The sequence below is a fragment of the Rhinolophus sinicus genome, linkage group LG13, assembly GCF_036562045.2.
Source record: "Rhinolophus sinicus isolate RSC01 linkage group LG13, ASM3656204v1, whole genome shotgun sequence".
NCBI lineage: Eukaryota > Metazoa > Chordata > Mammalia > Chiroptera > Rhinolophidae > Rhinolophus > Rhinolophus sinicus.
In genome coordinates this window covers 10,789,485-10,814,769 of record NC_133762.1, presented here as the reverse complement: position 1 = coordinate 10,814,769, position 25,285 = coordinate 10,789,485, and positions in this window count along the sequence as shown.

The window sequence follows — 25,285 nt, the reverse complement described above, 5'->3', positions numbered from 1 at the left end:
ATAGCCTGAGCCCTGTCTCAAATGAGAAGGGTCGGGTTGCAGCACGGACCGCGAAGAACTCTTTCTGGTTTTGATAAACCCCACATCTTAGAATCAAACAAGGATCTCTGAGATCATATAATCTACTTTACCTGCACTTTTTATGTAACACAGAGAAACTAAAGTGAAAGAGGGTTTGTAACCTTAACTAGTATGTGGAAAAAAATCAAGAGTCTATCCCACATATCCCGGATTTAGGCCAGTTCTATTACTTTGAAAATTAAGTCCCACCATTTGGTGATTACCCTGGGCCAGTTAATGAATTCATTTAATCTTCACGATTCACTCTAGGCAGAAAACAACATTATTACCCCCATTTAACTTACATGAAAATTCAGGCTAATAGCAGCTCATTTGTCCAAGTTCTCATTTTTTCACACACTAGGTCGCTAATAGCTTGAAATATTAGAGCCCGTGTCTCAGCTTTAAATGCCACCTGGGGAAAATAATCACTACCTTTTATGCAGGTACCTAGGACCTCTTAGTGTATAGCACATACCTGTATTCCGAGCCTGTAAGATAAGGATCGGGTATAAAGGTTGTAGAAAGCCAAGGTCATCTCTTTTACAGATGAGGCAATTGAGATCCAGCTCAAGTTCCCAATTAATATGCTGTTGGCAATTTGTTGTTGTTTGTTTGTTTGTTTGTTTGTTTTACAGACACTTTGCAAGGGAGGGATCGTAATTATATTTTTAAGTCAAGGAAATTGTGTCTCAGAGACAAGAAACTTGTCTCAGTTAATAAGTGACAGCTAAAATTTAAACCAGGACCACGCAAGCCCCAAGCTTTGCCCTTTCCATTATATTAGGTAACGTTTTGAAGTACAAAAGACACAGAACCAGTTTCCAACGATGCACCTTATGGACCTACGGCCAGAGAACTTCCCTCATTATCACCCTGACTTCTGAGAAGGTATACATCTCTTTCAATTGTCAGAGGACACATTTTTCCAGGTGTCAACAGAAACAGAAGCATGAAGAAGCAGTGAAGGGGATGGCACCGATAGGCCCTACTTCTGGGGCTTGCGATTTCTCTGTTCTGCAGATAAGTACACGGATTGGCAGCCTCCGGCCTCTTTGATTAGCATTCCAGCCAGAAGACAGAACCATGTGACCCTGTGCAAACCTGCTCCTTCTGTCCGGGGTTTGCGGCGGCGGGCAGGGGTGGGGGAGAACGCAGAGGCACTGAGCCCTGAGGTACGCAATAGCTGAGCAGACTGGCAGTCCCCCCTGAACCACAGCCACTGCTGCTGAGCCAGCTGGACCGACCGATTTCAAAGTCTGCGCTGCACAAGCCTTTCCCAAAGCCATGCTATCGCATTTTCACATCGCATGAATTCTTACTATTACTGGAATTCTTAAGCCTCTAAGACACCAAGATGAGAGGAAGAAGAGAGGTCAGAGAGACCGTAAGGGACCAGAGAAAATCAGAAATAGTCCCACTTTCCAGATGGGTCTAAATAAGCATCACCATTCACCTCTGAGGGAAGAAACGCGGAGGCCACAGGTGCCAGTCCAGATCTTTGTACGGCCTAAGGACGCTCCAGGTTCCACAAGGAAACAGACAGAACTGCTTTGCCATGCGCTCCTGATCAATTTTCCATTATCACTGTTATTGTTTGCAGGACTTTCCCCTTCAGACTCCGAACAGCGGTTAGTAAATCTTGCTGATCAATGCGGCCTCCTGAGTGAAGGCAATTTTTCACCAATCATCGTTCCAGGATTTGGCAAAATGGGCAGCCATTCACGTACGTACCTCCTCTAGCTCTTGGCCTACAGGTAAGAGAATCGCTTTCGATGGTCACACATCTCGACCCCCAGGCCTTTCCCATAAACCCACGCAATATGAAGTCGGGACACTGCCCCGCCGCCCTCTATGAGGTAGAAAACTCACATTGTGTCTAGTGCCTCAGGTTGTCAAGAAATCTAAAAGTAGGAAGAGATATTTTTGGTCGCCTGTTGTGGTTCTTAAATTCATCCATTAAGTGATTTGACAAATAGTGACGGAATCGGCTGTGTGTCAGTTACTGTACCAGGCATTGCGGATGTGGTAGTAAATAAGGGGATACCATTTCTGTGGGTGATTTCTATAAAAACAACTACTTAGGAAGCAGGTAGTGACTGGGATATACACTGGGGGATGGATACCTGGATCAGGTCATAACTTTTTCAGAAGAGATTGCAATAAAGTGAAGACCAGCATAAACTATAGCAGCCAACCATGAAAACAACTGCGGAAACATTCCAAATAGAAACACAAAGGCAAATGCTCAAATTCAAGAAAGAGCTTGGTTTTGCCAGAGAGAGACAGCAGGTCAATATGGCTGGGGATGTTTGTTTCATGCAGAGTCTGATTTCTGCTACTAATAAAATTATTATTATTTTTATTTTTACCAAGAAAGGCATTAAAAAAACTAGGACTACCCAAAACGAAAGGCCACTCAGAGGAAAGAAGTTAGTATTTGACACATTAGTTAGGTCCTTGATCGATGAGATCTGTGAGTCAAAGAAACCTCAGCACCCAGGAGCAGCTGCTGTCCCTGGTGATTGCCATGTGTCACCACGGAAAGTGCCATCCAAGTGATGGGCTATCTAACGGCAAGGTGGGTGCATTGTAAGACTTCTGCACTAATCAGGGAAATGAGTTACTTCATCCTCTTATTACTCAGTCCAAAAATACTGATGAAACATCTCCCATGCGTGGGAGCCTGTTAACGCCTGAAGATACAACGAAGCACAAAAATGGTCAGGACCATATGAAACACGTTGGGGTCAAGTCTGTGTGAACCGCACCATGGATAACATTTGAAGGGGGAAGAAACCTGCTTTATTGCTGTGGATATCCTTCTTGGAGCATAGCAGAAGCCCAAACGAGGGAATCAGAGATGCCCCAGGAGTCACGACACACTGCCACACTAGGTGGGAGAGAATTCTGGCCACATGAGGCTTTCACGTCACAGCGGAAGATCTCCACAGTAGAAGGTGGTCCCATGACTCAGTTTCAACGGCCACGAGTGACAGCCAGTTTTCTGCCACAGAGAAATGAGGTGAAGTCGTCTACATGACCCAACCCAAATGGAGTCAAAGAGATGTGATGCCTGTCATTTGTCACAATGCACAGGGCCCATCGCTGGAACCCTTCCTCTTCGATTCAACCTGTATTGGATGCTTTTGTGACACTTTTCCAGAAAAGTGGGTTAAGGGACCTTAACAGACTGCCAGATGGACACAAAATAGAAGAAAGGACAAGAAAAAAGTAGGGGATTTTCAAAACATATTTTTATTTATTGCCGACTGAAGGCCATTTGTGATAAAATACACACAACTCGGTATACACCGAGCATGTGTCAGGTTCCCAGGTGGTTAGAAATGGGAAGGGGATACAAGGAAATGCAAAGCAACCTACAGCTTCTTGAAGGAAACTGGTCTCTGATTTGCACATGGTTTCAATTCTCAGATTAGCACATTCTACATACTGCCTGAAAGAGCAGCTCAGAGCTAAGTCTGAGCCTGACCAGCAATCTGAACAAGGTAATCGCTGAACCACACACCGTCACCGCCACACACAGAACCAACTAGAATGGAGGTGAAGCGAGCCAAGGCTATAATCCGCCCAGCTTGCCAAAGAGGAAATCCCTTTGCAACATACATTTGCTTCCTGGGTGCCAGCTATGTATTCTTTTTGTTTCTAATCCGCCAGCAAATCAGAAGCATGAAGGGGATTACAAAGCAGGAAAACTCAGTGACTTACTTCATACATCAAAACCGGGGTGGTGTTGAATGAAACTCTATCTGGGCAAAGTCACTGCAGAGAAAAGGGCTGTGAAAGGTCGTGTAAGGGGAAGACACACCGCGAGCTTGTCCCCCTCTGCCTTCTCTCACCGAACACACAGGACGAGACCAGATACCTTTCAGGATAAAAGCCCAGAAGAGAGGCAGGTGAAATGCACTGAGGTTTAGGAGTCTGCAGATGGGGTGAGAGGAGCAGCGCTGGCAAGCATGCCCTCGGTACAACACTTTTCGAAAACATTCTGGCAGATGACTCGAGAGCCGTACAACTCCTTTCCTCCATTCATTCCGCTTCCGGAAAACAATCCTTCAAAATTATCTCACAATTCATATAAAAGCTTATGTACAGGAACGCAGAGCAAAGCTTGTCCTTAATGCAAAAACTTAGGAAAATAACCTAAACAGTCCCCAGTTGAGGAAATATGTAGACATTTTGTTGGAATTGTACACACCCTTACAATGATGGTTGAGCTAAGTAGAGAAATGTGCAGTCAGCCATGCACAATAGGAAACTGCACGTGGAATTCGGGATGGGCTATAACATTTGGTTTGTTTATTAAATCTAGACATATTGCACCCCTTGTGCTGGAAAATGTCAGGTACCTTCGTGGGTAATACTCAGTCATTTGGGTGGCTTACTTAGTGCTGCCTCGATAATGTTAAAACCAAGATCGTATCTCCAGTTGAGAATTGTTCTTTGTCCTGAAGTGTATCCAGAAAAATACCCAAGGGAGAACTTTTAATGCTGGGCATGAGGGAAGTCAAAAAGAGGATATGGATTTTAGGCTATCTCTGAAAGAGAGAGAGAGCGTTACTGAGTGTGTTAAATGAAATCAAGCATGATTTGATTAAAAAAAATTAAGCCTTTGACTGCTTAATGCTTACAACTGGATTTTGCTGAAAACAGGACATACGGATATTTTATACTCATCGGGTGTTATGTCAAACCCACAAACTACTGACAATTACCAAGAGCTCCGCTGGGCCTATGAGAGAATTTGGGCCTCGGAGTTTATAGAGAGCCCTCTGAAAGATACGCAGTTGACCCGGTCCTGCAGCTATAAAAAAATTCACCCTTGGGTTACACTAGACAATCACAGACACACGTGTCTCTCCCGCTCCCTGACCCCTCCCACCATCCAACTTACTGTATAGAATGCCTCTAAATGAAAAGCTATGCTTACTTGGAGGGATAGTTTAAAGAGCATTCTACCAAAAGTTGTATTGTTTGTAAGCACTATGCTGAAAATCACGTCCACAACAACCCACGTTTGTCCCTTTATGTCTCTCTCGTCTCAGTCCAGGGGTAGTCATGCCTCTCCTGAGCAATGGTTTTATTTTTACCTTGTAGCCATATAGCAATAAGGAATTCCTCAACTGTCCTCCTTTCCTTATTACAAGACACTCTTATTGCACAATGCTCTAGAAAGAATAGCAGCATCTGCTGTGTAGCAGATGTATTTATTCTTGTGTATTTACTTCTAGCCGGGACTCAGTCGTTCCTTTCACCTTCACGTTTTTCTTTTTACATTGTACTTTTCCTCTGTGCCTTTCTGTAAGCCATCTTCAAGCATGTGGGGAGGAAATATAATCAAGACAGAGGAAAGAAAGATAGGGAGAGCAGAAATAAGAGGAAGGCAGCGAGCCAAGAAGGAAAACATACATTTTTAAATAAATAAATGGGTGCATTTAAATGATGCTGGTGGTAGAACTATAGTGACAAAAGAACTGACTATAATAGGTCAAGAATTAGAACATAGAAGTTCAAGAAAGACATGACATAGATGTGTGTGCAATGCAAGGGTCATCATGTCGGAAGCGCATTGCCAATACAGCTATTAGTCTTTCCTAAGAGAATATCAATGCCCAACACAGATATTGGACCTTTTGACAGTTAAGCCATTCCAGGCTCAGCAAAAGCAAATCTTCATATTGCAGTTAGTTACAGTATCAGAGCTTGTGAGTATCTCATCTCTTTCCTCAACCTCAAGTAGGTATAGATGGCAGGGGAGTAGGGAGCCGGGACTATCTGCTTCACGCCTGCAAAGCGTTGGATGCTCTTACAGGGGGGAAAAAGGCAGCACACAAGCAAGCAAATACAAGACACGAGATCAAAAAGATCTGTTTAAAGACAGTACATACACTAGCCCCAGGGCATTTCAAATATTTATAATTCTCTACATATTTAATCTTTAAGAGTTCTTGAGACGCTATGTTCAGAATGCGATGCTTACACGCTCGGCTCAGAGCTGATACTATGCAAGTCATTGAAGAAACAGAGGATGCGTGAGATGAAGGGAATATGTGAAACAGACAAAGTAATCCAAGCTCCTAAGGCAGTCTGTCCACATGACTAAAGTCACAGAATGACAGAATTGAAAGGGACCTTGCCAACCCCATGCCTTTGTTTCACAAAGAGAACACTGAGACACAGTGTGATTTCCCAGCATGCCCGTATCACTCAGAACCACGTATCTTTGGGGATAGAACCGTGATGCTTTCAAATGAGATTAACAAACAGTGGTTTGCCCAAATCATAGAGTATTAACTTTAATGACACAGACCCACGGACTAGCACACACCTTTGTACTTCCATGGGGAACATACGAGCTACCTGAGCTAAAGATGCCGGTTGTCAATCAGTACTCTGCGGACCAATCGTGGCTTCGTGTCAGGGACACGCTAGAAGGAATCACGAGAAAAGAAGGAGCAGCACTTGAGGACACAATCCCTGGCTTCAGAGAGCTTCCATTTTAATGGAAGACAAGAGAACACAGAACAACGTGACAAATGATTCATGCCTGTCCCACCATGTCCACGTTGTACGATCTATGACCTCGTGACACTCATTTCATGCGACAGTCGATTTGTCCAATCCTCATTCACCAAAGACAGAAATCGCCTCTAACAAGCCCTGTAGGTGATTGTCCAGCATCTGCTAATTTGGTCATCGACTCCTGATTTTTCCCAGTGCAGCCCATTCCATTTCAAAACATTCTAAAGTAAAAATATCCCCATTGTACTGGTCCAGGACTCCCCTCCATTTCCAGCGTATACGGTCACATAGGATAACTTTCCATCTCCTTCTACGTGGGAGTCCTTTAAGACACTCACCATGGCTTTCTTCCATCCCAACTCTGAATTCCTTCCATTACTACTGTTACAAGATGGGTCCAGGATACTCCAGGGTGTGAGTGCACCCCAGAGCCCAGCCCATCACTGCTGGTGTGGTCTCGTTGGCTCAGAATGGAGTGGGTGATGGTCTCTTGTTCTAAAAAGTTGGTTCTATTTCTGCTCTTGTTGCCCAAAATTGCATTAGTATTTTGGCAAGTACCTCATACAATTGACTCACACTGAGCATAAAGTCAATTAAAAAACCCTTGTGTCTTTTTCACATGTGTTCCTGATAAACACCCCCATTACTTCATGTGTGAAACTGTTGGGTGGTTTTTATTTTTAAATTTAAACGTGTGCCTGTTAAATTTCACATTATGTTCCAACCATTGTTGCAGCTTTTTGAACACTTTTTTGTGGGTGCCCTTCTCAGCTCCATGTCACACACAGGTGGATTCAGCCACATGTTCTCATCCAAGTTAAAAACAAAAGGTTGATTGAGGGTAGGCTAAAACCATGATTAAAGACTGATGTTTTTTCAGGGTAAAACCTATCCACTAGTCGCGAGTCTCTGGGTCTTGTCATAGTAAAAATAGACTTGGACATGAGGCATATCCTGAGATTAGACAGCGGTGACCCGGAAAGCTAAGTCCCTTGGATGGGTCCATAATATGAGAATCAAGCGGTTACATGGTATATATGGACCTGATATACCTCTTTACTTAAGAGCGGGTCCCCCCATGGTAAGTCTAGTACAGCTTGTTGGGGAGTGGTACCTGGCAAGAAAGATAGGATTTAGTTCAGCAAATGAGAGCCGCTGAAGAATTCCAGTTACTGATACGGACCAGTTCCAATCAACAGAGGGATTACAAAGAAAGAGCTATGGGAGCCCTTGGGATTAATCTGTGCAATGGCTCCCGAGTCCAGAAGGCAGCACCGTGGTTCTTACCACCAGACAAGGGCCTGCACATTCTTCTTGTCCTGAAGTCTGAAGGGACCTTTGAACCTACCGTTGGGACAAATAAGACCCAGGTCTGAAGGACTGGATAAGCCATCAGAAAGACAGCCCAATCAGAAACAAATCCTCTGAGCTTAATATTTGAGCCCGTATTTTCTGTAAATTTTCACGTAAAGATTTATTAAATAGTGTCTGATTTTCGGCTGCTGTAACAAAACGTTAGAATGTTCTGAAATGGAATGGGCTGCACTGGGAAAAATCAGTAGTCAAAGCCCAATGAATTTGGGTTTGTAAGCAACAAAGACATCTTTCTTAGTTCTGGAGGCCGGAAATCTGAGACCAGGAAGAGAGTGTGGTCAGGTTTTGGAAAGAACCCTCTTCCTGGCTGCGGACAAGGAACCTTTCCTCAGGGGGGAAAGAGGGTATGACTGAATCCCACTGATGAGGGTTCCGCCCTTACCACCTGGTTACCTCCTAAAGGTCCCACCTCCGAATCAGACTGGGGATGCGGGGTCTACACACGAATTCTGGGGGGACACAGCATTCCATCCATAATAAATACCTCGTCAAACCCAGATACGTGAGACCCAGATCAGCGCAGCTCTGACCTACGCACTGAGCAATTCTATCATGGGAGGAAAAGAGGGTGGCGTCACATGGGGCTTCCTTTGCTGATTTTTTACTAAACTTTGTGACCTAAGACAAACCGTGTAGTCTTAATTTTCCTATTTGGTACGTAGACCTAACATGATCTACTTTGCAAAATTTAGTCAAGATCAAAATGACAAAAAACAGTTACCTGGCACTTCATAGTCACTCAACGAACGCTAGCTCTCACAAAAGAAAAATTGGCCAAAAAAAATGGAAGTAGAGAAGCTAAAAATCACTATAATGTCAAACCTGATGAGTACACGAATGGATAGGAAATTATAGAAATGTTTCCAAAAGCCCTCCATCACCCGACCTTCGCCAGCCATTGATGTAGAAACAGTCAACGTCTAAAAAATGGTATTTATGTGGTTCCCCAAGGCCTTTTTTTTTTTTGGCAACGTATCATTAGCATCAACTGTATGTTACGCATACGCACTTGAAAGCAGTCTCCATAGATGTCCCTTAGAATACTCGGTATTTGGGTTTTGCACTCATCTCACTGACCTTCACTCCTTTGTTTCAAATCAGTGAGTCTTGAGTATGCGTAGAGAATCCCATGTTTTCTTCCTTTCTTCTGCACACTGGAGGTAAGGAGCGTGTGAACACAGCACCCTTGGCCCCAGGGAAGGAAGGAGGCAGTGACAAGGTGAAGGGATCGTAGGTGGTCCCCCTGTACTTTGTCATCTACTCTTTTACTGTCCTGAGATCTGTAGGAGGAGAGATGGCGTGTGTGGCCGTCCCTATGGCTGCTTTCCTGATGAATAATGACCTACACAGATTAACAGTTAAATATTTAAAAGCGCACCAGGAGTAATTCATGAGATGAGATGACGTTCCCTTCCGTCCTGCCAGGCCCCTCTAGGAACTTTCAGCAGAGCTCGGGGGTGTGGACGAAGCAAAAGGCAGAGAAAGAAAGCAGATGCATTCTGGCCTGTTAGAACTGAGTTGGTGCCCAGGCAGTGGAGTTTCTCCTGCCAGTTATTTCATCTGGCATCTTTCTACATTAGGCGGGAGCGAGGCCACAGTCTCTCTGCTCCTGCTGGCCCTTTTCTTTGCCCTCACCCACTCTCTACTGGCTCTAAATGAAACTAAGAAGCACTACACCAATGGCCAGTATTGCGTCTGAAACCGCTGACACGCCTTGTGCCATTCTGAATGTTCGTGCTAGTGGCTTAGAAAATGGCAGAAATTACTGGAGATCTCCTATGCCTTTTAGGTCTTGGGTCTGGGGGAGTCGCCCCGGTGCCGGGCTCGCCAGCCTGCATGAGGAAAGGTCCCTGAGGATGCCGCCCCTCCTGCCCCAGAATCCTGGAGACACTACAGCTGCGTGTCTTTTTATTTGCTTAATGGTGCCTCTTGCAAGAGAGTGAAGGCTAAGTTTGTGCGAAATTTAGACAAACCAGCGTAGTCTTGCCCAGCAGCTATTATTCAAAGGTCTTCAAAATCAGCGGCCTTCTTTATGCGATCACTCAGCAAGTATTTGTGGAGGACCTACTATGCACTGGGCACCGTTCTAGAGCTGGGCATGTAGCAGTGCCTCAGACAGACACACATCCAGTTGTCTACAGTCCTGTAGTGTGTACATTGTTGCGTGGGGGCAGAAAATATATCGGTGAAGAAATAAGTAATTTTCGATAGGACAAAATGTGATCGTGACTAAGAATGGGGGTACCTTAGATTGTGTGGTGAGTGACTCCATCTGTGAGTAGCTGGTGTTTTATGCTAAGCGCCAGGTTGTCAGAGATCTGGGGTGGGTGGGGGAAGGTCGGGGGAACAGCATTCCTGGCAGAAAGCAGAGTGATATAAAGAACTTAAGGCAGAAAGGGACTAGACATTCTGAGGTCGGTAACCAGACAAGAAGGGCTAGAAGCAGAATGTCAGGGCTAAAATGTGACATTTTAGTGAGTGGAAGGGGGGAGGGGAGGGGAGAGGGAGGAGGGGCAGGCAGGGGAGTCAGGGACGGGCCACGATGTTATTCCAAGAAAGTGGGAAACCACCGAAGGGTTTTCATCACAAGGTTGGCAGGACCAAGTCCATGTTTTTAAAACCTCTCTCTAAACGCTGGATGGATAATCCATCTGATGGAAGCAAGAGAGAAAGTAGGAAAACAGACAACAGATGTACAAAGACTGGCACTCAAAGGAAACCCGGGGATTGATGACCCAGGAGGAGACATCACAGCCCTAAGATTAAGCAGCTCTTGTGGGCACCTATTTTCTATCGGTCATTGGCTGGACGCTCTGACGTTATTTTACGTATTGCCTATGACACTCCTGGGGGGTTGGGATGCCCTTTGCACAGATGGCAACTCAAAGATGTAAAGTGACTTATCCTTCGTCCCACCTGATTGTAGGTGGTAGAAACAGACTTTGCAGCCAGGAGTCCCATCTGAAGTCCTGTTGTCCCCATGACACCACGAAGTTCTCACTCATTCCCCAGCACCGGAACGGATCTCGAGCATAGGATGCTTGTCTTGGCTACTGTTCTATCCCCCAAACCTACAACACAGCAGACACTCAGAAATATGTCGGAATAAATGAACGGGGGAAGAAACTGATGAAGGTGTGACTGGGAATTAAACCAGACTATTTTAACTCCGTTGACTTGCAGTCAATATCAGTCCTAGACGCCAGGCTGTGCCTGCAATGGAGGGCAAGCAGAACCAGATGTACAACACGAGGGATGAAGCAATGGGAAAGTAAGGAGCGGCTGTATCGATTAGGGAAATGACTCGTCTGAGGTCACATCATAGAGTAAATCAATGGAGAATGGTCTCTCTCCATCCAGTGAGGCGGCCTGGGTCCTAAGATGGAATCAAAAGACAGGAGTATAAATCCCAGCGATGATTGTAAAAAGCCCTTGGTTAAAAAGAGGAAGGCTGCTGTCCATCCCTCAGTAGCAGTGAGGAGTGGATGAAAGAAGGAATAGAGACATCCGTAAAAACAAGCACTGGCCAAATAAAATTTCTGATGAGTTTGTTCAACATCAGTTTTATGAGGGATACTTTTTCATCACATACTTTTTAATTGGATCTGAATATTAGTAGCCCAGCCATGCAGAACAGAAGTATTAGAAGTTACTCTGATTTCCTAATCTGTTAGAAATACATGCATCACCGAGAAACATATCTTGGGCTGTTTCTGTGGGAAATCTGCTGTTTATTAAGCCACAGAAATTCATGAGTGCACTTAGTAATTCAACCAATATTTTTTTAAATGTCTAAAAATATATGGTAAGTGATATTTTGCCTGACTCCTGGGGACACACAGAATAGCACTGAGGACCCTAAAGGCCATATATTCACAGGACTGTTCTGTATCTTGGAGTATAGAATCTGCCTCTCTCTCTCTCTCTCTCTCTCTCTCTCTCTCTCTCTCTCTCTCTCTCTCTCACACACACACACACACACACACACACACACACACACACAACCAATCAATATGTGGGTGGAAAGAGAGATTGTCAAAAGTAGTCCAGAAATATGGGAAGTCTTCATTTTGGGGAGATTATTTTTTATCCCGCTATGATCACTGCCCACAGTCTTTTTTCTGCTTTCCAGGAAGTTCTCAGGATGTCAGAGAAAAATCAGTCGGGTGTCTCTGCTAAGGATGAATGCTGCTACCTGGTTCCAAGTTTCCTCACGTCTCTTTCACATGCGTGTGCAACAGTCTCCCCACACTGACCTATAAGTTCCCTGGTAAAAGGACCAGATCTTCTTCGTAGGCTCCTTCCCAACTATGTTTGTCACAGCTTAATCTCTGCTGACAACACTTACATGTCAACCGCAGCGCCTCCTCATAATGTAAACATTTACTGACACTGGATCGAAACCCCATTTATGCATTTTGTGGAAGTTCAAAGCCCATCCATCCCATGACTTTTTAAAACAATCCCTGGGAAGCTTCTACTGGACTCTGCTTGAGTTCTTACCTATAGTTTCCTCAGTGCGCCATTTTGTTTCAGAAAATATACTCTATCCCTTTACTAACTTTCCCCAAAGAAGATCTAACGCTCCATAAACATATCCAAGATTGCAGAAACTCTATGAAGGACCTAAAAGGACAGTTTGGGAAAGACCAAGAAACATGGAGACAACTACTTCCCCCTGGCTAAGCAAGTGAAGCGATGACGTATTTCACAGCCTTTTCCTTCCAAAGTCCTGCTGTTCTGACCCCTGGTGTTCTTCTCTTGGCCCTTTGCTCTTCAAATACCCCTATTCTCCCATCCCCTGAGCCTTCCATCTCCTTCCTCTCTGTTCTCCTCCACACCCTTGTCAGGATAATAAATATAGTCATTCTCCAGACGTCAAGTCACTTGGTCTACTTCTATGAGATTGGCCACATGTGACACACAGGCCCTTGCAGTCTGTTTCCATCCGATGTGTGAATCGCGATATTGTTCTAACTAAAGACAGTGTATCTTCCTAGGAGGAACTCAGACATCAGTCGTTGAGGTACTTGTCAGACTTCAGCAGAGCTGGGCTCTTTCGAGGTTGCTCCCACCACCCTCTCCATCTCCATCTCGGGGGTTTCTGCCGCTCTATGATCTGGCCAGGGTAGCAGGGCTAGTGGACACGTCTGTATGTTCGCATGGTCTGCTGCTAAGACCCGCAAACATCAACGTTCACATTCACTTAGCATGGATACATCAGCTGAATTTTAACATCAGCTTAAAACTAGCTTCCTGTAGTGCAAGTTCCCTACCACCGCACACGATAACGATCCCACCTCCCAAATGTGGGCACTCGCGTCACACCTCTGCTACCTTTTCCAGTGGCCCCCATCATTCATATGTGAACAGTCTGCCCATGACCATCTCATTCCCTGTAGTCTCTGACCGACTCAGGACAAAGTCACTTTCATCCCTGTGTCCCATCTCCACACATTGTGTGTGGGTCAGAAAACTATTAACTAGCTGCTGCATGAATAAAAGAATCAGTCAACAAATGAGTGCACAAATGGCACGGTATGATACCACTTTCACTGTCTCTAGAAGAACAGCGTCTATTTTAAAGAGAAGGAAAAATGAAAACGCAGTAAATACAACATTCTCTTGCTTTTCTATTTTGCAAAATGCCACAGCTTTGACACTAACTGGATCAATTGGTTGCAAACACACGGATGTGTTTTGGCCCTTGAATCCTGGATGTGATGGCATATGAAAAGGAGTTGTAATTTCAAGATGATAACTTGAACGGAAACAGATGGGAATTTCAGGAGTGGTACACAGCGGTTCTTAAATCTGGCAGGTCATGCTCCCCACCCCCCATGCTTGGGAAAATATTCCACTTGCCATACTTCTTTCCCCACCTTCCTATTCCCACTTCTCTGGCCATATGTTTCATAATGAGGGCACTTAAAATACTGTAGAATTGGCCTATCCTCAGGATACTTAAAATACGAGATGTGATAATATCTTACACATATTTCAAACACATGGCTACACAGGAGGAGGAAAAAAAAAAACAATGAAGAAAGTTCAGACCATGCTATTTGGAGGGGAGGTTGGAGAGGAGGGAAAGGCCATCATGTTAGAGATTTTGCATAACAGAAAAACTGGCTCCCCTTGTACAATCCATGAAAGGTGGTGTTGCACGAACGTGTGATTGATGCTTTTGAGAAACAGCCCATCGGCCTGATAATCATACATTTTAATTTCCAGAAGCAAAGATCCTGGGCCACCCAGCGAGTCTGATGATCTGTTCTCTAGTGTGTGGAGCAGGAAAGAGAAAGGTCATCCATCTGGTTCTCTGGGTGGGATGATTCTGTTTTTCTGGGATTATTTGCCTCCGGGCCAGCCATGAGCAAGCTTGGCTGGGCTTAGCTGTGTTGGCAGCAGGTGAAATATCAACAAGATGATAAATAATCAATGGGCCCATTTTTCATATCTGGATGGAGGAAAATGTTAATGGAGTTAGGGAAAGTTTGGCTCCCTTGTTCCAAACAGCCAGGCTTCGTTTATTTCAAGACTGACCATTCGGTCTCCAAAGGCTTGGGTTGGTATTTCTCTTTGCCAGAATGTAGAGACGCGCTGGCCAGGTTGGAGCTTCTGCGTGCCTCAGTTCGTTTGAGAGGTTCAGCCTTTATAAGTCTGGCTGGCTTTTGAATTCCCACTGGTCCTTAGGAGAAGCTCGGTCGATGTGAAATCTGTTCTTTTACTCACACTCATCATGCAGGAACATGAGACCCCCAGAAGGGCAGAGGTATCAGTAGTGAGTATTCAAGGCCACTGGGTTAGCATGGCACAGCGTCCATTAGCATAAATTTTACTGCAATAATGGGACAGAACACATCACTTTTATATCAAAGTAAACCAGATATGGAATGGAACAGAAGACAAAAATTCACAACCCCAAATACGACATACACATGAAAGTTAAAGCATAAAACTTTTCACGATGTGTTCAGCCTTCCTGCAGCCTCACATCCCTGGGAATATCTTGCCACTCTCTTCTGCCATGACATCCACGTGGTAGGGGGTTTGCAGGGAGCGGATGTAAGAGGGGCATCCCCCACCACTGGTATTGGTGGCTGCTCTGTCAGCATCAGAAAAGCAACTCACTCGTCATCTCATTGTTTTCCCTGTAAGGATCTGTGGTACGAAACTCACAGGGTATGGTTCCCTGTCTTCAAGGAAGCGACACTCATTTGGAATTGAGCTTTGTAGGAGGCAGTTTGGATCCAAGGTGGAATGAGAAGAGTATGTCTTGGACTCCCTTTGTGCTAACGAGAGGTTTGAGGAACCAGTGACACAAGCTCCTATGGATACATTCAATGGGATATGCTGCACTGGTCATGATCACCGATTGCAACTGTGGAAGCAGGAAAAAGATGTGCATAGATGCCGATTCTGTAATTATGACACCTCAGGTGGAAATACATTGGGAATAATTGGCCAACAAGGGTGATAAACAAATTGTCAGGCTCAGGACCTTCCTGCAGAAACTGTGCTTCTGTTCTCTTCTCCTCTACAATCCATATTTTCTTCACCTCTTTGTTACTGGTAATGGGAACATAACCAATCCAGCTTCCCAGGCTCAAACTGTCATGTTTGATAACCTCATGAGTCCCATACAACTTTCCTCCTTTCTGATCCCACAGCTCACACTCTGCTTTCATTCAGGCTCTCCCTCAACAATTCTCTTTCCGTCCATCTTCCTCACTGATGTTAGAATGACTTTTCTTAATTACCACTCTGGTCAGGGCACTTTTACGATCAGAAGTGGCTCCTTCCTGTGGCTCCTCACTGTACGCATTGGGTAGTCCCAAATCAATATCCTTATTTTGGGACTCGTCTGATGGTTTTTAGACTGTGGTGGATGCTTTTGGGAAGAAGACCACAGAGGCAACATAGGTTCAAATGAAGTTTAAACTCTCTTGCTTTGCACATAAAGGACAAACTCTCTGTCATGAGTCCGTCCCTCCTAACTCCCTCCGTAATTCTATTTAGAGCCAAGAGCTCCGATTTCCATCTTCTGGAAAGATCATGTGGCTTTGCCATCTGCCATTTCCATTTTTCCTGGAATGGCTCTTCCACTGGATCTACGTCTCAGCATCCTAGACGCCTTCTAAGAAGTCTTTCCTGAAAACTGCAGCCCACAATATCCTGGTTGTAGAAGTTTATAATGCTGTCAGAGTAACCACCACAGGCTGTCTTGGATTAGAAACATTTGGTCAGTTCTTTTATCTACTCAACTGGATAGAAAACATGAGAAAGGCAAGGAGTTTTGGCTTTGAAAGATCCCAATGTTTGTGGAGTGCTCGGAATATAGTATAGGCTCACCAAGTAGTCGTTGAGTGAATTACTAGATTGTAATTTCCTAACATAACTTAAAATTTTTAAATGTTTGCTACCATTCCAAGCAACAGGCCATCACTAACAGCACAAATGCCTTGCTTTTTAAATGTTGCCTGGGAAAGAGGGTAATTGATCTGGGTTAAAGTAACCTGCCTCGTCCAGAGATGGGGCTTCAGACACAAGACAGGACACTAGTATAAATTCGTAAGTAAAAACTTCTGTAAAAGAAACGCTGGCTTCTGGAACAGATATGGCAGCTCACAGCCAAGTTCAAGCCCAGTTCAAATCCTAGGTGTCTGTCAGAAACAACGTTAATTTCACCATGACAGCTGCAGACGTCAGTCTTGGACTCTCTCCCAAGGTGGAGCAAGCTCTTGTTTCCATCGGGGCATCAAATTGTTATGCTGCAGAATTCAACGGGCAGGTTTAGAGGGCTTGATTTTCCTGTATGACAACGAATATTCAGGAAAGACACTTAACAACTCAGTACAGGCGGTCTCATTACTAGTACTCAAAGGCAAGTACTAATCTCTAGTACACAAAGAGGTGTGGCCTGCAGTTAATTCATAGCTGAGGATGCAAATAAATACAATAGAAGATATAATGCTTGACTTCATTTAAAAGAAATCTTTTCGAAATTAACTTTTATTCATAGTAGGTTTTACCCAGTGCCCTATTCTACCCAACCAGGAGAGCACAAGAAACTTTTCCATTTGACGTGAGGCCCCGTTTGACAGTGAGAGTTTCTCAGACATTCGTTAGGTTTGATGGTCCCTTCCGCTGTCAAAACAAGGGAAGACTCTTTCTCACCACTTCCCGGTAAGAACTGGTGGGAGATCCAGGAGAGAAAGCCCATGAGAGTGTGAGAGAATGCACGCGAGAGTGGTGTTCAAACGTGTCTCACTCTCACGTTTGTCCACACTCAGCCTTCGGCAATTCATCCACTTTGCTGTTGAAGTTTTTCTGCTGGGGCTCCCCAAGACAATCCTCAGGCTCAGTGATTCAGCTGAAAGACTCCCAGAACTCTGTGTATTCTTCTACAGCTATGATTTATTACAGTCAAGTGACACAGCGCGGAATCATCTAAGAGGAAAGACGCATACGTGAGGTCCGGAGGACACCATGACAAGCGTTCATGAGTCGTCACCCTGAGAAGGAGCAGAGCACGCTCTCCACTCCTGCAGTGAGGAGCGATGACGACACACATGAAATATCGCCTTTCTGGGAAGCTCATTAGACTCAGTGCCCAAGGTTGTATGGGGGTCACCCTCTCCTAGAAGACACCCAAATTCTCTCTCCCAACAGAAGAACAGGTGTCAGCATAAACCACGTGGCTTACACAAAGAGTCTAAGCACAGTGAGTACTGCTATCTGTTCCGGTAATGTTGAGAGCCCTCTAAAAATTCAAGTGCATGGGGCACCAGCGAAGGGCCAACCTTGCAAGCAAGCCTTTCTCAGGAAAGCCGTCTCAGGCCTGCTGTGTTCACTTCCCTGCCCACTGTTCCTGCCAGTTTATGATTCCTGTGTGCCCTCTGCTCCAAGTAAGCAGATCTCAGGGGCTCCATCTCTCTGGATGCACCTGTCTCTCCCGATGTCAGGGTAGGGGTTTATCCTGCAATCTCAGTTCTCTGTGAGGTCTAAGACAAGTCATGGCTTTTCAGTTATGGAAGAATGGGAATGGTGACTTCTAAACACTTAAAATGAGAGAGATGGAACCAGACTTCCTGCGGAGCAATTTCTGTATCACACATTCTTTCTTAGGAAAGTTCTTACATAAAACTAATGTCACGGTTAACAATAGGCAGGTCTTCTCTTTTTTTCTAGAGAAAAAAAGAAAACCAAAAAGGAAAGCACAGAAAAGAATGTTCTGAGTGTGAGCGCGTGCATGTGTGTGTATGTGTGTGTGTGTGAAAGCACAATTGGCAACATACATCAATTCTCAGTAAAGTTTCGAGGGTCTGTAACAATAATTCTCATTCTTTACATATTAAATAAAATACTGTCTGGGGGGATTTCTCTAGGAAAGTATCTAAAACCAATTAAAAAAAAATTTGTGGTGGAACTCAGGCATTAAAAAATTTTTTTTTTTCTCACATTTTTAAAAACGTGCAGCCAGATTAAAACAACAACTCCATCTTAGACTTGTTTCTTAAGATGTCATGTGGACTTTTTTAGTGCTTCAAAGACATTCTTGTGACAATTCTGTATACCTTTTTAGGTTACTAAAACCATAATTTTGGGCGTCGGGAATGGACGCCCAAAATAATCCATGTTTTTAAGAACCCCGGCATATTATCATGTATTTTCAAGTCTGAGAACAACTGACCTTATACTCTAAAGACACGGATAGAAAAAAATGTGTGCATGACCCATCCATTATTTAGGGAACCGACTCATATTCTACAAAGATGGAGACATCTAAGAGTAATCATAATGCTGACAAAAATTAAAAAGAATTAGGAAAGCCAAATCTTAATAAGGAAGGGAGAAAATTTTCTCAAGAATGAAACCACTGGTCTAAAATCGGTCTTCTTTTCCCGGCACAGGTTAGACTGGGACCTAGCAAGGCCTGTCATTTCAGTAAGGCTGCAGAGGATATGCTGGCAATGTCTTCTCCCCATGCCACCTGGCTTGGGACAGAAAGAGTAAGTGTGTGTCCCAACCAAGAGCGTTGAGATCCATCAAAGAAGAAAAGCAAGATGATCTGAGCTCACTGACCAGGAGAGCCAGAGGAAAGATGGTACCTGAGATCCATCACCAACCAGTAGAGGAAGAACAGGGAAACAAATTTCAATAATTGTGAAATGGCCTTAATCAACTCCTTAGAGAGATCTTAAGTGTACAACAGATTTCTGTACCTACAGCATGTGACGTGGGCAGATCAGGCACATGTATAAAGATGAATAAAGCCTTTTGTCCAACCTCACTTTCAGAAAATAATCTTAACGAGACCCTTAAGTATCTATCTGTATAAAGTCACATATATACGAATATTTATTATAATTGTGGTGGTTTGCACTATTGTTCCCCATCCTTCTCCCCTCTCAGCTTACATGCCTTTTCCCCATGTTCTCTTCCCGTTTCTCTTAACAGAGGCGGGGTGTATTTTGAGCTTGACTACGTGATTTGCTCTGCATGACTGTTAACAGGCAGATACAATGTCAGGGTGTTCTGGAATGTGCTTGCCTCTGCTCCTGCTGTGGAAACTGAATGCCCCAGTTAGGCTAGTGGTTCAAGGAGAATGAGATGCACAGGGAGAAGACACTGAGCTGCAGGTTTGCAAAGTGAACCAGTAGCTCTCTGAACATAACATTTACTCTTTTAAGCCACTGAGTTTTGTAGTGATTTGTTACCCAGCATTATTTTAACAATAGCTGACGGATACAATAGTATAGTTCACAATATACAAAAGTCAGAGACACATTAAGTGGTCAACAATACGACTGTCTATATGGTATATTCATGCAACGGATATGCTGATACTAAAAATAATATCGAAGAACATTCACTGGCATAGAAAATGCTCGTAATACACTTGCTAAGTGAATATATGGCTACATAACTCTGTGCACAGTATACTTTTGGTATGAAGTATGTGTAGATTTCTATATGTATATGTCTACACATTTGCATATAAATTTAAAGTCTTCACAAGAAAGACTAAAAAGGTAAAGAGCAAAAATATTAAAAATAGTTATTTCAGAACGTTGAAATGACAGGCTTCTCCTACCCTTGTACTTTCCACGTTTTACAACTGTAAGTAAAGGGAAGGGGGAGATTTAAAATAACTAAATATTCCATAAAGACAGCTGTGGATTTCTCTTCCGTATTTCCATTTTTGAGTTGGTCCCTCTGCATGCTAATACCAACTGGGAACATCTGAGAGTGTCTGCACATCACAGCACTTGTGAAATCTGAATGAATGAACATTTGAAAGAGAATGAATAGTTTATTGGTGTCAATAAGTATTTTCATCAGCATGGCGTGTCATTTGTAATTTGTATCAACTCTTCTTTCTTGATTCTGGGAGGAACTTTGTGCAAAACAGATCTGTTGCCACAATAGGCACTTAGCGTGTTTGGTGAGTGTGTCAATGAGTGGCTGAAAGGCTGAGTCAGAATGTCTGATGGCTCAGAGATTACGAAGCCAAACAATGGCTCTTCTCCAAACCCACTTGCCTGCAAGGGGAACAGGTGGGACCCTGGCCCAGTTGCAAGTGGAGTGGAATCCACGTTCCAAAGAAGAAGGGAGGACTCTACGTACACAGTGTATCGTGTGAGTGTCACCATGATATCGTTCAGAAGCTACCAGTCTCTTTCAGAAGCTTGGTAAGCCCTGTGTTTCAATAACACATCACCAGGGGTAAGTGAACTGAAGACTCCATTGGTAGGATCCTCTACATATTTGTGCAACCAAACCACAAGTGCCTGCAGAGTACTGACTGCCGGCTTTACACAGATGCTTGAGCATGAACCATTTTGGGAAAACACTTACAACAGGATCAACATTATTTGTTGTATATAAGAAACCAAATAACCGGAGAACTAGCAACACAATCTTCTCATCTCCCAAAGATATGTGCACGTTCTTACAAGGAGTGACCTGAGTTTGAGGTGCATGGTCAGCTGGACTCAGGACCTCAAAACAATCACAATCGATTGGACTTCCCCTGGTAATGAAAATGTTAGCAAACGCTGACGAAAGAAACTACTTCACTGCAGCAGGGATCTGTAGTCAACAGAGCACTTAGAAGTTTTTGTTTGAAAAAAAGAAAAAAAAAGAAGAAGTTTTTATTTGTATTCAAATTCCAATCCATATCTTAGCTCTTTCTTGCTGTGTGATTTGGGAAGGCAACTGAAAACTTCCTGAGGTTACCTGTGTGCAGTGAGATGGCAAGAGCAGGATGAGAGGAAGGTGAAAGAGCTCAGTGCTGCTCCCCAAGTGAGAGACTGCTCCCACCTCTCCTGGCAACTCAGTTACTGTGTGGAAGCTTGTCGCTAAAAATGGTAATAACATTGTCTAGCTACTGTCCAAATTAACAAGGTTAGTCATATAAAGTGCCTAGCGTGTTAAATGACACACTAGACTAGATGGATTTAATTGATATTTTTAGAGCATTTTACCCCAAAGGAGCAGAATATAGCTTCTTTTCAAGTGCACACGGAACATTTTCCAAGATAGACCACAAGTTAGGCTACAAGTCTCAATAAATTTAAGAAGATTGAAATCATATCAAGTGTATGAGAAATATACCAACACACGGAGACAAAATAACATGCTGCTAAATAATGGATGGGTCAACAGTGAGATGAAGGAAGAAATCAAAACATACTTTAAGACAAACAAAAATGAAAACACAATGACCCCAAATCTCTGGGACACAGTGAAAGCAGTCCTAAGAGAGAAATTCATAGCCATGCAGGCCTACCTAAAGAAACAAGAAAAATCTCAAGGCAACAGTCTGTCTTTATACCTAAAGAAACTGGAAAAAGAACAGCAAACAAAGCCCAAAATGAGTACAAGGAAGGAAATAATGAAGATCAGAGTGGAAATAAATGAAATATAGACTAAAAAAAAAGAAAAAAAAAGAAAAAAGAAAGACCATGAAACCAAGAGCTGCTCTTTTTTTTTTTAAAGATAAAAGAATTGACAAACCTTTAAACAGACTCATCAACAAAAAAAAGAGAACCCAAATAAAATTAGAAATAAAAGAGAAGTTACAATTGATACCACAGAAATACCAAAAAAATTAAGAAAATACTACGAGCAACTATATACCAACAAATTGGAGAATCTTGAAGAAATGCATAAATTCTAGAAGCACACGATCTTCCAAGGTTGAATCAACAAGAAACAGAAAATCTGAACAGACCGATTACTACCAACAAAACTGAGACAGTAATCACCAAGCTCTCAACAAACAAAAATCCTGGACTAGATGGCTTCAAAGATGACTTTTAACAAATCTTCAAAAAAGAATTAATATCTGTTCTCCTCAAACTATTCCAAAAAATTCAGGAGAAGGAAAGGCTCCCAAGCTCACTTCACCATTACATTACCATGGTTCCAAAACCAAAGACATTACCAAAAATAAAAAATAATAAAAAAACTGTAGGCAGATATCCCTAATGAACATAGATGCAAAAATCCTCAACAAAATATGAGCAAACTGAATCCAGCAATGCATTTAAAAAAGATCATATACCGTGATCAAATGAGATTCACTCCTGGTATGCAAGGCTGGTTCAATATCCACAAATCGATTAATGTGATACACCACATAAATGAAATGAAAAATGAAAATCATATGGTCATATTAATAGATGCAGAAAAAGCATTTGACAAAATCCAGCATCCATTTATGTTCAAAACTCTCAGCAAAGTGAGAAGCGGAACATATGCCAAGGTCATAAAGGCCATATATGACAAACCCACAGCTAACATCATACTCAGTGGGGAAAAGCTAAAAGCATTCCACTTAAGATCAGGAACAGGGCAAGTGACTTTCACCACTTCTATTCAATAGTTCTGGAAGTTCTCGAACTAAAAGGCATCCAAATGGGAAAGGAAAGAGTTAAATGGTCATTAATTGCAGATGACATGATACTGTGTATAGAGAACCCCGAAATTCCACCAAAAAATGGTTAGAACTGAAAAATGAATTTAGTTAACAGCAGGATACAAAATTCATATTCAGAAATCGGTTGCATTTTTATACACCAATTAACGAACTGTCAGAGAAATTAAGAAAACTGTCCCGCTTAGAATTGCATTAAAAAAAAAAAAAAACCCACAAAAAGGAATAGAATACATTCAACCAAGGAAGTAAAAAGACCTCTACTCAGAAAATTATAAGACACTGAAGAGAGAAATTAAAGAAGATACAAATAAATGGAAACATAGACAATGACAATGGACTGAAAGAATATAGCTAAAATGTCTGTAATACCCAAAGCAATATATAGATTCAACACAATCCCTATCAAAATACCAATGATATTTTTCACAGAACTAGAAAAAATAATTCTAAAATTTATATGGAACCATAAAAGACCTCAAGTAGCCACAGCAATCCTGAGAAAGAAGAACAAAACTGGAGGTATCACGCTACCTGATATCAAATTATACTACAAGGCTACAGTAATCAAAACAGCATGGTACTGGCATAAAAACAGACACATAGATCAATGGACCAGAATAGAGAGCCCAGAAATAAATCCATGCCTATATGGTCATGTAATCTATGACAAAGGATGTGAGCATATACATTGGTGTAAAGACAGTCTATTTAAAAAAATGGAGCTGGGAAAACTGGATAGATAACAGGTAAAAAAAAAAAATGAAACTGGACCACCTTCTTATGCCATATGCAAGAAAAAACTCAATATGGATTATTAAAGACTTAAATGTAAGACCCGTAACCATAAAACTCCTAGAAGAAAATACAGGAAGTAAACTCCTAGGCATTACCCTTAGTAATATTTTTACTGATCTATCTCCTCGGGCAAGGGAAACAAAAGAAAAAAATAAACAAATTGGACATCAAATTAAAAAGTTTTTTTCATGGCAAAGGAAACAATCAGCAAAACAAAAAGACATTCTACTGAATGAGAGAAGATATTTGTCAATGATACATCTGATAAGGGGTTAACATACAAAATTCATAAAGAAAACTCATATAGCTCACCACCAAAAAAAATCCAAACAATCCTATTAAAAAATGGAGAGGGCACCTGAATAGACCTATCTCCAAAGAGGACACACAGATGGCCAATAGACAAATCAAAAGATGCTCAACGTCACTAATCATCAAAAAATGCAAAGAAAAACCACAAGGAGATACCACCTCACACCTGTCAAAATGGCTATTGTCAATAAATCAACAAACAAGTGCTGGTGAGGACGTGGAGAAAAGGGAGCCCTTGTGCACTGTTGGTGGGATTGTAAATTGGTGCAGCCACTAAGGAAAACAGTATGGAGAGTCCTCAAAAAATAAAAAATAGAACTACCTTATGACCCAGCAATTCCACTTCTGGGTATTTATCTGAAGAAACCCAAAACACTAATTCAAACTAATAAGAAAAAAAAAAAAAAAATATATATATATATATATATATATATATATACACACATACATATATACATGCACCCCTATGTTCATTGCAGCAGTGTTTACAATAGCTAAGATATGAAAGCAACATAAATGCCCATCAAGGTGATAACATAAAGAAACTGCAGTACATTTATACAATGGAGTATTACTCTGCCATAAAAAGAATGAAATCTTACCATTTGCAACAACGTAGATGGACCCAGAGGGTATTATGCTCAGTGAATTAAGTCAAACTGAGAAAGACAAATATATGATCTCACTTATACTTGGACTCTAAAGAACAGAATAAACGAGCAAACAAAACAGAAAGAGGCTCTTAGACACAGAGAACAAAACTGATGCTTGCTAGATGGGAGGGGGTCGGGGAATGGGGGAGAAATGAAGGAAGTATAAATTGGTGGTCACAAAACAGTCACGAGGATGTGAAATACAGTGCGGGGAATGTAATCAATAATGTTGTAAAGACTATGTAGGGTGTCAGAGGGGTACTGGACTTATTGAGGGGATCATTTTATAGATGATATAAATGCCTAACCACTGCACTATACACCTGAAACTAGCATAATATTGAACGTCAACTATAATATACATATACACATATGTATGTATACACATATACACCACTGAATATATACACACGAGTATACTATTTGTGTGTATACATATATGTATATGTGTATATTTGTGTGTGTGTGTGTATATATATATATATATATATATATATATATATATATATATATATGGTCACAGGATGTAAAGTACAGCAAAGGGAACAGAGTCAATGGTATAGAAACAGCTATATACAAAGTCAGAGGGATAGCAGAT